Here is a 12,552-nt window from a genome sequence, read left to right as displayed (position 1 = left end):
GAAAAATAAAGAAAACAAAACGTCTGTAGCAGCAGCAATAGTCAATAATGACATGTGTTTTGGAGCTTTGAAAGTATTTTCTTATACAGTCTTTATGAGAGCTTCCCAACATTTCTGTGAAGTAGATACTCTTATCCCCATTTCACAGGTAAGAAGTGAAGGTCAAGTGGGTGGTCCTAGTTCACTCTGGCAGATTCAGGCTCTGAGCTCCAGCTCATGAATGGTTACCCAGTGGGTTTGGTCAGAAACTCAAAGTACAGCTGGGGACAGTGGCTCTTACCTGTATTCCCAGCACTTTGGGAGGCCAAGGTGGGCGGATCACCTGAGGTCAGGAGTTTAAGACCAACTTGGCCAACATGGTAAAAACCCATCTCAATCTAAAATACAAAAATTAGCGGGATGTGGTGGCACATGCCTGTAATCCCAGCTACTCAGGAGGCCGAGGCAGGAGAATCACTTGAACTGGGAGGTGGAGGTTGCAGTGAGTGGAGATCTCGTCATAGCCCTCCAGCCTGGGACAACAGAGCAAGACTGTCTCAAAAAAATAAATAAATACAAATAGAAAAAAAGAAACTCAAGATATAGTGGTAGGAGTCAAAAAACCGTAAGGAGAAAACCAAGACTGATAACAGTTATTGAGCTTAGTCTGTACCTGGTTCAGTTCCCAGCATTTTACAAGTTTTTTTCTGAGTTAACACTACCACAAACTTGTGGGGGAAACTGAGGCTTTCAGATGTTGAATAACTTGTGTAAGTTGTAGAGCAGGTTTCAAGCCTAATCAGGTTACATCCAGAGTGTAGAGGTGGTGTCAGCTCCCGAGTTGCTCTCTGCATTTACAAGAATGCTTTGTAGAGGGAGTGAATATATGAACAAATGAACGAACACATGGATTAGGGAGGTTAGGACATGACAGCCAGCTTGTGTGGAGAATCAGACCTCAGGCTCCCTGTGGATGACAGCTTCTTTTCCATAGCTGCATTTTCTACGTGCAATACAGCAGTGCAGTTGTCCAGGCCTCTCCCAGGAGAGTGGGAGCTGTCCTGGCCCTCGAGGCCACATTTCTCCAGCACCTTTTGCCTAAAGGCTCTTTTTCCCTAAAGGCTTAACTCATCCCTTGCCAAATACCCAAAGCCAAATCAGTCTCGGGGGTAAGCCAGGCATGTAGGGTGTGGACCTTTAGCAACTGAAGGAAACTGAGCTATTTAGGCATGATGAAATACTCCGCAGTCATTAAAGTGACAGATGTGACTGTAGAAATACGAAAAAGTATTAGGAAATAGTTACATATATCTGAAGATACCAGTGAAAGCAATGTACATTTATTTCTTTATTATTATTATTATTATTATTTGAGATGGAGTCTCACTTTGTCGCCCAGGCTGGAGTGCAGTGGTGGGATCTTGGCTCACTGCAACCTCTGCCTCCTGGGCTCAAGCGATTCTTCTGCCTCACCCTGCTGAGTAGCTGGGAATACAAGCGTGTGCCACCACGCCTGGCTAATTTTTGTATTTTTAGTAGAGACGGGGTTTCACTATGTTGGCCAGGCTGATCTTGAACTCCTGGTCTCAAGTGATCGGTCTGCCTCAGCCTCCCAAACTGTTGGGATTATAGGTGTGAGCCACCGTGACCGGCTGAAAGCAATGTGCATTTACATGGATGAAGATTGGAAGAGAAGAGGAATGAAAATTGTGTAAAAGTATTGGGATCAGGTGTGTCACCCTCCAATTTGTCTAAGCCAGGAGCCTCTGGGTCATCCTGACAACCCGTCTCCTCTTCCCCCAGATTGAACTTGCAGATTCTGCGTCCGTTAGCATCTTAATTCTGGCGTCTGTTCTTCATCCTCACTACCAGTTTCCTCCAGCAGACTCTCCTTATCTCTCCTGGACCCCACAGCTGCCTCTTAACTGGTTTGCTGGCCCTCTGTTCTCTGTACCACTGTAGCCCATATTGGACTCTGTGGTCAGAGTGATCCTGATATAAAACATATCTGATTATGAGTCTCCCTTGGTTAGAAGCTTTGCTTTACTTGTGGTTGCCTTCAGAAGGCAAGTTCAGATTTCTAACATGGTGTATGATGTCCTTTCCAATCTCAGTGTGTCACAGCACCCCCATGATCCTCCCCAACCCTTGGCCCTCTGCGTTTTCTTCTAGGTCCTTTCCCCTTAGCTTCAAGACCAAGCTCAGAGGTCTTGCCCCCTGCTTTTTTTTTTTTAGATGGAGTCTCACTCTCGCCCAGGCTAGAGTGCAGTGGTGTGATCTCGGCTCACTGCAACCTCTGCCTCTTGGGTTCAAGCGATTCTCTTGTCTCAGTCTCCCGGGTAGTTGGGATTACAGAGGCACTTACCACCACTTTCAGTTAATTTCTTTTTTCTTTTTTTTTTTTTTAAGTCGAGACAGAGTTTCACCATGTTGGTCAGGCTTGTCTCAAACTCCTGACCCCAAGTGATCTGCCTGCCTTGGCCTCCCAAAATACTGGGATTATAGGTGTGAGCCACTGTGCCTGGCCAAAGGTCGCATTCTTTGTGAAGCCTTCACAGCTGTCCCAGGGAAAGTTGGTTCCTCTACCCTTCTAAATTACCAGTCATGCTATGTTTTAAGTGCAAGATTACAGCTATCCTTGCACTAAACTCTCAGCCCCTCTGGAGCAGGGACTTTGTGTCTTACTCTCCTACTTCCCAGACCCTCAGCCTGATGCCCAGGACTCAGTAAGGGGGCAAAAATGTGTGTTGATTGAATGGATCAATGATTGAGTAAAAGCATTTATTTTCCATAGTGTTTTAAAACCGATTTGATAATAAATAAAAATTTCTAAGAAAATAGCACTGAAGGAAAGCCACGGGACCTTCTGAGATGTAAAAAAATAGACAGAGAAAATGCGGTGTACATGGAGAAACAGAAAGTATGGGCAGGGTTTCACCATGTTGGCCTGGTTGATCTCGAACTCCTGACCTCTGGTGGTCCACCCGCCCTGGCCTCCAAAGTTTTGGGATTACCGGCGTAAGCCACCACCACGCCTGGTCCAGTATTTTATTATTATCACTCCTCAGTGGATTGTTTTCTTTGCTGGACTGTAAGCTTCCTAGGCCAGCGTCATGTCTGTATTGCTCTCCATAGATAAAATTAGGATCAGTGGGCCGGGCGCGGTGGCTCACACTTGTAAGCCCACCACTTTGGGAGGCTGAGGCGGGTGGATCATGAGCTCAGGAGTTTGAGACCATCCTGGCTAACACAGTGAAACCCCATCTCTACTAAAAATACAAAAACTAGCTGGGCATGGTGACAGGCAACTGTAATCCCAGCTACTCAGGAGGCTGAGGCAGGAGAATTGCTTGAACCCGGGAGGCGGAGGTTGCAGTGAGCTGAGATCGTGCCACCACACTCTAGCCTGGGCGACAGAGCTAGACTCCATCTCAAAACAAACAAACAAAAATTAGGATCAGTGGATGAAAATTGCTGTGCATCAGATTTTTGCTTACTGTAAAATAGGTTCCTCACAGTCAGAGGCTGATAATTGCAGTAATGAGCTCCCTATAATTGGAGATATTGGAGCTAAACTGGATATTCACATGTTGAAGATACTATGAAATATTTCTGCTTTTGGTGGGAGATTGGGTTAGAGGTGTATGGTTACTCAGAGCTCATATCTAAGGGACTGTGAACATGTATGAACTCCTCCTCTGGTTCACATGGAGCACGGTGGTCTGTCTGGACCCAGGTTTTCTGAGATTGGATGTTAGTATGTCAGACGAGTGGACCAAGGTTCTTGGATTATGAGGACTTTTCTATCAGCATCAACGTTTGCAAAACATCATCTCCAGTTTAATTGAAATTGACGAAAATTATAATAGATACAATATAGAACCCTTGAATCTTCCTGAGGTATGATAATTAAGGTAAAAGTCGGAGGCCCAGGAATGTTGCCTTTAGCGTGTGCCTTCAAAAAGCCACTTAATCTCTCCATGACTCAACACGTTTCTAAGTAATATGCCCACCATGTTACATACCATTTGATCTCTACATAACTCAAGAGGAAGACAAAAAGGCTAAATAAGGTCAGGCCTGCCCTTCTGTGTTTTGTGGCAAGGAGTGATTTCTTGGCCCCATACAGTAAGGCGCAGATAGTTCCTGGGATCTTAGCTCTTTGACTAGAGCTTCGTTCATAATCAGGATTTCATGGATGACTCCCTGGTTGCATGAAATTCCTGAAATTTTATCCAAATGTGTGTGCATATATGTATTTTTCTGGGGAGGGGGCGGGGGAAGGCCATACTTTTGTGGGATTTCAGTTCTGCCTGTGACCCCAAAATGCTTATATTCACCTCCATCTTAGTGATCTGCCCAGCTTTCAAACTGAAAATAACCCTGGGAGAAGTAACATTGTCATCTTTTCCCCTTTAGTGTTAATGAAAAAAAATTCAGCTTTGTAACAGGATTAGGATAAACTAGCTAGATGGGATGTTCTGTTTTTGTCTGTAAAGGGGAAGGGATCAGTTATATTCAAAGAGTGAAAGGGGAATTAGGGAAATAATTAAGAGGCTGTGCCCTCTGTCACATCCAAGTTTCTGCCCACTAGTTATTTTTGCCCAGTGTCGGCCCCAGAATAGGGGTTTGATTTATCTTAGAGTGCTGTAAGTGGCGTCTGATTGTTGTTCTCAGAATCATCATTTTTCACCTCCCAAGGGCGTCTCCGCGATATCATCGCAGGCGATAACGGTGCAGTCTCCTGGCGCTGGGCGCCTGCCAGGCAACACGTGCCGCGCCGGGAAGCGCAGGCGAGGCTCAGTACCTGACCCGAGGGGGAGAGGCGCGCCCTGCAGCCCAGCGGTTCCAGGCGTGGAGGGACTGTGGCAACTTCTTAGGGTTCAGCAACGAGTCCCGAGGTCCAGTTCCCGCCACTCCCAAGCTCGCTAACATGAGGCAGGTCACTGCCACCTCTGAACCTCCGTTTCCCATCTGTACATCAGGAAGGGTGGAAGACCCCAACTCACTCAGAAGTTATCTCGGCGCGAAGGTGCTACCCCTTTAAGGAGGCCGGGGGGGTACAAGGGGTAGCCACGCCTCCCTTCGCGCGCCGCGCCTGCCGGCCACCTGTCTCCGGCTTCGCCCCGCCCCTTCGGGCGGGGCGGGGAGGAGGGGCGGAGAAGATAGGCTAAGGATTTACCTTGCGGGGCGGGCGTGCAGCGCATGCGCACGGCCCGACAGGTCCGCGGCGCCCTCACTTCCTGGCATTCCCCCCTCCCCCTCCTCGCCGTTACCCTGTACATCCGGGTCACTTGCCCTCCCCGCTCGGAGCCGCCGCCGCTGCCGCCTGGCTCATCGCGGCTCAGCCACAGGGGCAGGTGCTGAGGGGCTCCCGGTCCGGCTGCTGCCGCTCCCCCGCTCCGGACCCGGGGCTCCCCCTAGCGCCGCTGAGGAGCCGCCTCTGCGGCTCGAGGAGGGCGGAGAAGCGGGGCTGAGAGCGCCTGGAGGCTCGAGCGGAGGGTGAGTGATTGGTTTTTGCCATTTTCTCCTCTTTCCTCATTCCTTGCTTTCCTGATCCGCGACCCCATTTTGACGAAGAGGTGGGTGCCGCGGGGCCCGCGCTGGCGCGGGGCTTCCTGCTTCTCCGGCGCGCTGGGCCCGCCCCCGGCCCCGCGGCGCTCCTGGCCCGCTTCCTCCCCGGGCCGCGGCTCCGGCCTGCCCCCGGCGCTCATTCATTCGTGTCTTCCTTTCTTCCGCCCCTTTCCTTCCACTGGCACCTCCACGCGCGCGCTCGCCGCCCCCTCCCACCCCAGATCCTGCGGCGGCCTGTGACCTTTGGCCCCCCGGCTCGTCCCCTCCCTCGTCCACATTGTCGCCCCACCCGGACTCCCACCACCCCTTCCTCCTCGCGGCCGCTTTTCCTCCTCACCCCTGTTCCTGTCCCCAGCTCCACACCTCCTTCTCCCCCGGGCTTCGCCACGCCCCGCGTCGACAGCCAGCCCTCCTGGTCCCTGGTGTTGAAGTTGGTGTCTTCATCGCTCCCCATCACTTCGCCTTCCACCTGCGCGGCTAGACCTTCCAACTTAGATACTGCGTTGTCCTTTTAATTAATGCTCAGCGTTTAAAGTCCAGATTCTGAGTCTTAGGGTGTGGTCCTAGTGTGTTTCCAAAACACACAGTTTCTACTATAATTACCCAAATCTATGACTGTCAAACTCTAGTGGAAGTGGCACTTGCTGTGTGTGTGTGTGTGTGTGTACCTCATGGCTATTTTGGGCTGTACCGAATACCTTTTTTCTTTTTTTTCCTGGAAGACTTCTATGATGGCTTCATTTCCTCAGAGTGTAAAATTTGGCAGAAGATTGTTATTCTTTCTGCTCCTCTGGATTCCTCCTCACTTGGTCCCTTGACTGATTTGCAACATTACCTGTTAATACATTGCTGTAGGAATGCTTGTTGGTGAGACTTTCTTGTCTCATCTGTCAACAACATTTTTTGACAACGTTCGCTGTGTGTGCAGAATACTGATGGCTGAATACTTGCAGTACCACAAAATGCCATTCTGAATGAGACAAAGGTTTTTGAAATTTGCTTACACTTTTTTTTACTACTTCCGTGTAAGTGTATTGAGTTTGCCACCTTTTTACTCTTTAATCTCTGTGTGAAAAAGGTAGTCAATCAATTTTGTGTTTTTTAAGTCTTAGGGTTTGGGAGATTGGCGTTTAAGAGGAGTGTTTTATATAGCGAAAGGAATTTCAGTCGCTCGGGTGTTTGATGACTTACTATTGCAAATCATTTAAGACTAATTCCTCAAGAAAAACCATGATCCTTTTAATTCTTTAATTGTATTTAATAATAGAAACAGAAGCTTTGTGTCTAGAACTGCTTGATAACTGAGGCTTGATAGTCTGTTTGTAAAGTGTTGCAGTTAACTGAAACTCCCTAATCAGCATTCATAAAATGAAATGACAGCACTTTTTTTTTTTCATGTGACTTTCATAGTCCATAATAACGAACTGCAAGGGAGGTTCTTAGTCCTGAAGCACACCTAGCTGCATATCATTATGATGGTGTTATTGCTGTCAGTATTTGTGTTAGCATTTTCTAACAGCCTTCGTTTTGGGGGAGGTGGGCGTTAAAAAGGCACTTGGTCGTTTCTCTCTGCTTAGGTTTTAGATAACCACTTAAGCAGTAAGATTTCTTAACGAGAGAGAGAGAGAGAGAGAGGGGGAGAGAATGTGTATTTGCAGAACAGTTTTGCTAGATAATAATCTTTAAAAACTCTTTAAAACTTTAGTAGTGATGTAGCTGTTTGTGAGAAAAATCTTGCTTTGTAAAATGTTCTAGGATATGTAGTATGAATTCTAGATTGTATAATTGGATAGAGGCTAGATTTTTCTCTCCCATGAAAGTGGTTGGTTGATCAGAAGGAGGAGCAGTTAGTAAGTTAATTACGGTTGCCCCAGAAAAAAAATATAATTTCAGATGTTGAGTAAAACTAAGTGAATGCAGTTTATTTTTAATAGATTTTTGATTGCTGTTTAACTTAATAGAACTTAAAATTCAGTTCTCTGAACGTTCCAGGAATAAACAGGTTTTAAAAATTTACGGGTAAAATTAGTGCCCCTCTTGGGATTATTTCACTCATATTTGAAATGGTCATTTGTCTTTACATGGTAAATAACAGTTGATGGAGAAGCATAGAGGGGTGCCTATTCTACTCCTAGTCTCCATGGGGGAAACTACTGGATTGTCCCTTACATGAGGTTGCTTAACTCTTACCAAGTATTAATGCATTCAACTGTAAGAACTTACAATTTTCTCTTACATTGTTTAAGGAAAACAAGACTATATTAGTTGGAAATAGCGTAGTGGCATACGTCTTCTTGGTTTTGGTCTCTTCTGTAACTACACCAGAGTTTAGCAGAGTGCCTGCCTGGTGCATAGTGGATACTCAGTAATTAGGTTTTAAACAACTGAGTGAATGGCAAGGTCAAAGAGTCTTAGATTTTAACAGCATTTTGTAATTATGTGGCAAAAGTTTTTGAAAAAGATGTCGGTTGCTTTGAGCTGTAGTTTTTTCAAGTATCTTGTATATTTTGAAGACTGCTGTATTGGGTTATTTAAGTTGCTTTGAAATCTTTGGGGGAGGAAGTATAGACACAATTCTGTGTTATACTTTAGTTCATAGAATGGATTCGTTTACTTGTAATGGGTATTTGATATATGTATCTTGTCAGCATTCATGAACAACAGTCAGTTCAAATAATTTCTTGTGGATTTAGAGTTTCTAAAAGTCCACATAAATGTTCTTGGATGTGTGAGCTCATTCTTTATTATGGTCAGTTCACTAAATCCTGGCTCTTAATTATGCTGTGATATTGAAGACCTACTGTATGCCAGATTCCTTATAAGCATTAAGTTAGTTTTATAACAACTCTGCAATGTGTAGGTTAGTTTCTATTTAATTTCTAATTAACATTAGGAAAGTAAGGCTCAGAAAGGTTAGGTTAGAGGTATGCCATTAGTCATAATTAAATATTTCCAATTAGGTCTACTTGCTCAAGTATACTGCCAAGTGGGAGATATTGAGACTGACATTTGAACCTATCACATTTACTTAAATTCTATTTCAGTGTGCTAATTTGAGGTCTTATGTTTTATATTAAGTATTCATAGAATATACTTAAAACAGTGCATCTCAAAACTTTTTACTTGTTCAGCTGCCGCGCAGGATGGATACTGCTCACTTTTTCTGTACTCTCCTGTAAGAATATACAGGATTAAAAGCTAGCTGTAGCTTCATCCCTTTCCCGCTTATGCAGGTAATTAGAATGCAAGTGAGTGACATGTATAAAACTTTTAAAACATGGAAGTCATTCTTAGAATTTTGATTATTTAAATATAAACATTTCTTGCAACACAGTGTGGATAACGGTAACATGGGTCAGAATGACTACTTTCAAAGATACTGTGTGATTTTGCTTAAGTAGAAGACTTAATGCAGAGATATATTTTTGCAGCTGTTTAATTCATTTTGGAAAGATTGATCTTCAGCATAAAGGTACTATTGGATGTGACACTGAAGCTTGAGTCCTTTACAGTTATTTTCTGCTAATGCAGTCATCTCTTCTTGGTATATTTTAGTTGATGTATTATGTACGATATATGTAAAATTCTAAATTGATACAGACTCTTTCTACTGTGTGTAGAGCAGGGGTCCCCAACCCCTGGGCTGTAGCCTATTAGGAACAGGGCTGCGCAACAGGAGAGTGGCAGGTCAGCGAGCATTACCCTCTGAGGTCTGCCTCCTTTTAGATCAGGAGAGACGGCATTAGTTTCTCATAACATGAACCTTGTTGTGAACTGTGCATTAAAGGGATCCAGGTTTTGTGCTCGTTATGAGAATCTAATGCCTGATGATCTGAGGTGGTACAGTTTCATCCTGAATCCATTCCCTCTGTCCGTGGAAAAACTGTCTTCCGTGAAACCAGTCCGTCATCCCAAAAGGGTTGGGGACCGTTGGCCTAGAATATTTATTCCTTCCAGTCATAAATTGGCATGTCCTCAGATAATCCACATTAACCTGAATACTACTTTAGGTCAAGCATTTTCAGAAAACATTTGCTAAGAAAAAAATTATGACATAGTCCCAGATGTCATAATACGAACATACTATGTCATATTGTTCCCCGACCAAACTGAGGGTCAGGTTGCTATTTCTTGTGGCCCAATAACGAGATGCAGGTGAACCGGGGAGGAGGCAAGTCTTTATTTTCCACAACTGATTACAGGGAGAAGGCCTGGAAATTATCGCCAGAACAACTCAAAGTTACAAAGTTTTTCAGAGTTTATATGCCATCTAAGCTGTTTGTCTACATGTAAGTGTGCATTCATCTGAAGATATAAGTGATTAACTTCTTCCTGAAGACCTTCCTCTGGAGCCTCAGTAAATTTACTTAATCTAAATGGGTCCAGTTGCTGGGGTGATTACCCTTATCTTGACTCCTGTGAAATCACCGAGGTTTGGGGAGTTCCTTTAAACCTCCAATAAACTTGTTTGTGGAGACCTGGGGAGTTTCTTCAGGCCCACAATAAAACTTGTTTAATCCTAAATGGCTCCTGCGAAGAATTCCTTCATTATTTTGTCATGCTTTAAGGCCCAGGAAAAGCCTAGGCAAAATTATTGATGGCCTTTTATTACATCCCATACTTTGTATAAGGCACTGGCTTTTAATATTTAACTTAATCACAAACAGTTGTTTTGGAGGCCTGCATTAGTGAGACCTGGTCTGCCTCAATATGACATAACATATCATAATATGTATTTTGACATATCATAATATGACATATCATAATGTGATACTGTAAGGATTATTTATGCCATTTCTCTGTCTTAGTGAGGATAGTAGAGAATCGAATGCACTAGTTTAAATGAAATCAGAAATCTATGACTTGAGGTACACTTTTATAGTTTGTTGACTTGTACCCCAATTGAGAGATTCTTCTCATTGTAACATTCTAGTATGTATGGACAAAAACATTGAATTTAATTTGAAAAATTTGCTTTGTATGATAATGTGAAAATTCTCAGATTATTAAATGGGAATAATAATGTCCCCATTGCATGCCTCATTAAACTGTTGTGAAATTTTTATGTTAATTTCAATGCAGCATAATAGGGAAGGCAGCATATAATTTTATTAATGTATTTCTAAGTCAAAGGATTATTACAAATAACTTTGCTTTTTATTACCTAGCACAATATGTGGAATATAGATTGCCATTAACTACCCAAGTTATTGAGCATATAAGTAGGGTTATATTGCAGTGAATAAATAATTTGCGGTTCTTCCTTAAAATAGAAGGCACAGGAGGAGTGTGAATTCAGTAATATGTGTTACATGGGTACTTAACCTTTTTTTTTTTTTTTTTGTGATGGAGTCTTGCTCTGTTGCCAGGCTAGAGTGCAATGGCACAATCTCAGCTCACTGCAACCTCTGCCTCCAGGTTCAAGTGATTCTCCTGCCTCAGCCTCCCAAGTAGCTGTGGTTACAGGCACACACCACCACGGCCAGCTGATTTTTGCATTTTAAAAAAAACTTTTTTATTTTCATTTTTTTGAGATAGAGTCTCACTCTGCCTCCAGGTTCAAGCCATTCTCTTGCCTCAGCCTCCCGAGTAGCTGGGATTACAGGCACCCACCATTATGCCCAGCTAATTTTTGGTATTTTTAGTAGAGATGGGCTTTCACCAGATTGGCCACGCTGGTCTCGAACTCCTGATCTCGTGATTTGCCCACCTCGGCCTCCTGAAATGCTGGGATTACAGGCGTGAGCCACCACACCTGGGACAATTTTTGCATGTTTAGTAGAGGTGGGATTTCACCATGTTGGCCAAGATAGTCTCGATCTCCTGACCTCATGATCCGCCCGCCTTGGCCTTGGGTACCTAATCTTAACTAGTCATGATAAAAGTCCCTGTTGTATTGTCATCTAAACTCTGACCTGAAGAGTAGACCAGTCAGGCCAGAGGGAGAGTGTACATGGGGGTACGGAAGAGAGAGAGAGGCAAAAAGCCTGAAGATAAGGGAAGTCGTGTTAGAAACTGATAGGGGTTATAGTATGACAGTAATAGAGACGGTAAAGGAAGAGTGGGAAAGATGAAGCTGAAGAGATAGACAAGAAGTAAACCATTAGGCCAGCTGCCTGAGTCATGTTAACAAGTCCCATTCAGTTTCAGCTGAAGGCAATGGAGAAACTATTATAGGATCTTAATAGGGGAGAGGGTAAAATACTCGAGTTGTCTTTAGGACAGATTGTCCTGACTGCTTTTGCAGAATGTATTAAACTTGAAGTGAGATTGGATACAGGGAGACAAGTTAAAAGGCTGTTGCCTAAGTCCAGGAAAGAATTGATAAGGATCTGACTGGAATATTGATGATGTCAAATCTATAAGATATGATCATTTACTGGATGCAGGCTTCATTGAGCCATTAACTTTGCCTCCAGTGGTAGAGTAGGGGATAAAGTTTTCCCCAAAGGGCTAGGTGCCCGCCCTTTTTCTTGTAAAGTTGTGATCCTTCTTGGGGCTAAGGCTAAGCCAGATGTGTTTCACGTAAGCATTTTCCATTGATTTACCACATTGTTAGTCATTAAGTGTAAGGTGACTCACCTCAAAATAGGAATATCAGGCCGGAGACTCTTGAGGCCTCCACGAGTTAGGCATTCAGTGTCCAAAGGAATCCAGAGGCAAGCTAATAGCTGCTTGTCAGAGGGGTAAACTTGATTGCTGTGTCAGGGAGGCAAAGTGTTCAAAACCCCAAGGGGCACTTGTAGGTGGAGGCTGCCTCCTTTTGCCAAATCCTCTAATCAGTAAAATATGAGACTTACAGCTCAAAATGGTCCTTAGGATTGTGGAGCCCCAAAGGTACCAGTGTACTTTTTTACATCCAGTCCTTTCTGATTGGAAAGAAAACCCTCACCGGCTCTTAAGTGAGACTTTTAAGTACAAGCACACAACACATCAGTTCTTTTTTTTTTTTTTGGAGACGGAATCTCACTCTGTCACCCAGGCTGGAGTGCAGTGGCG

General features: G+C 44.1%; 1 protein-coding gene across 39 annotated transcripts in view; it reads left to right on the top strand.

Annotated features, from left to right (window-relative positions):
• The window catches only part of CYRIB (CYFIP related Rac1 interactor B), a 170,890-nt gene that overhangs the window by 72,190 nt on the left and 86,148 nt on the right, over positions 1–12,552 (top strand). For 5 of the 39 annotated variants that reach the window (XM_032253528.1, XM_032253569.1, XM_032253645.1 and 2 more), the window contains exon 1: positions 5,269–5,481. The exons of 30 other annotated variants lie outside the window; for them this stretch is intronic. The gene's annotated coding sequence lies outside the window, so the exon portion shown is untranslated. Of the gene's footprint in view, positions 1–5,268; positions 5,482–12,552 lie in introns of those variants that run through there. 4 more of the 39 variants (XM_032253664.1, XM_032253595.1, XM_032253537.1 and 1 more) reach the window with 1 other exon arrangement.

This window comes from Sapajus apella, unplaced genomic scaffold (genome assembly GCF_009761245.1).
Source record: "Sapajus apella isolate SASKATOON/1434 unplaced genomic scaffold, GSC_monkey_1.0 scaffold3, whole genome shotgun sequence".
Taxonomy (NCBI): Eukaryota; Metazoa; Chordata; class Mammalia; order Primates; family Cebidae; genus Sapajus; species Sapajus apella.
The sequence above is the reverse complement of the archived record's forward strand: the minus strand, read 5'-3'. Positions and strand labels throughout refer to the sequence as shown.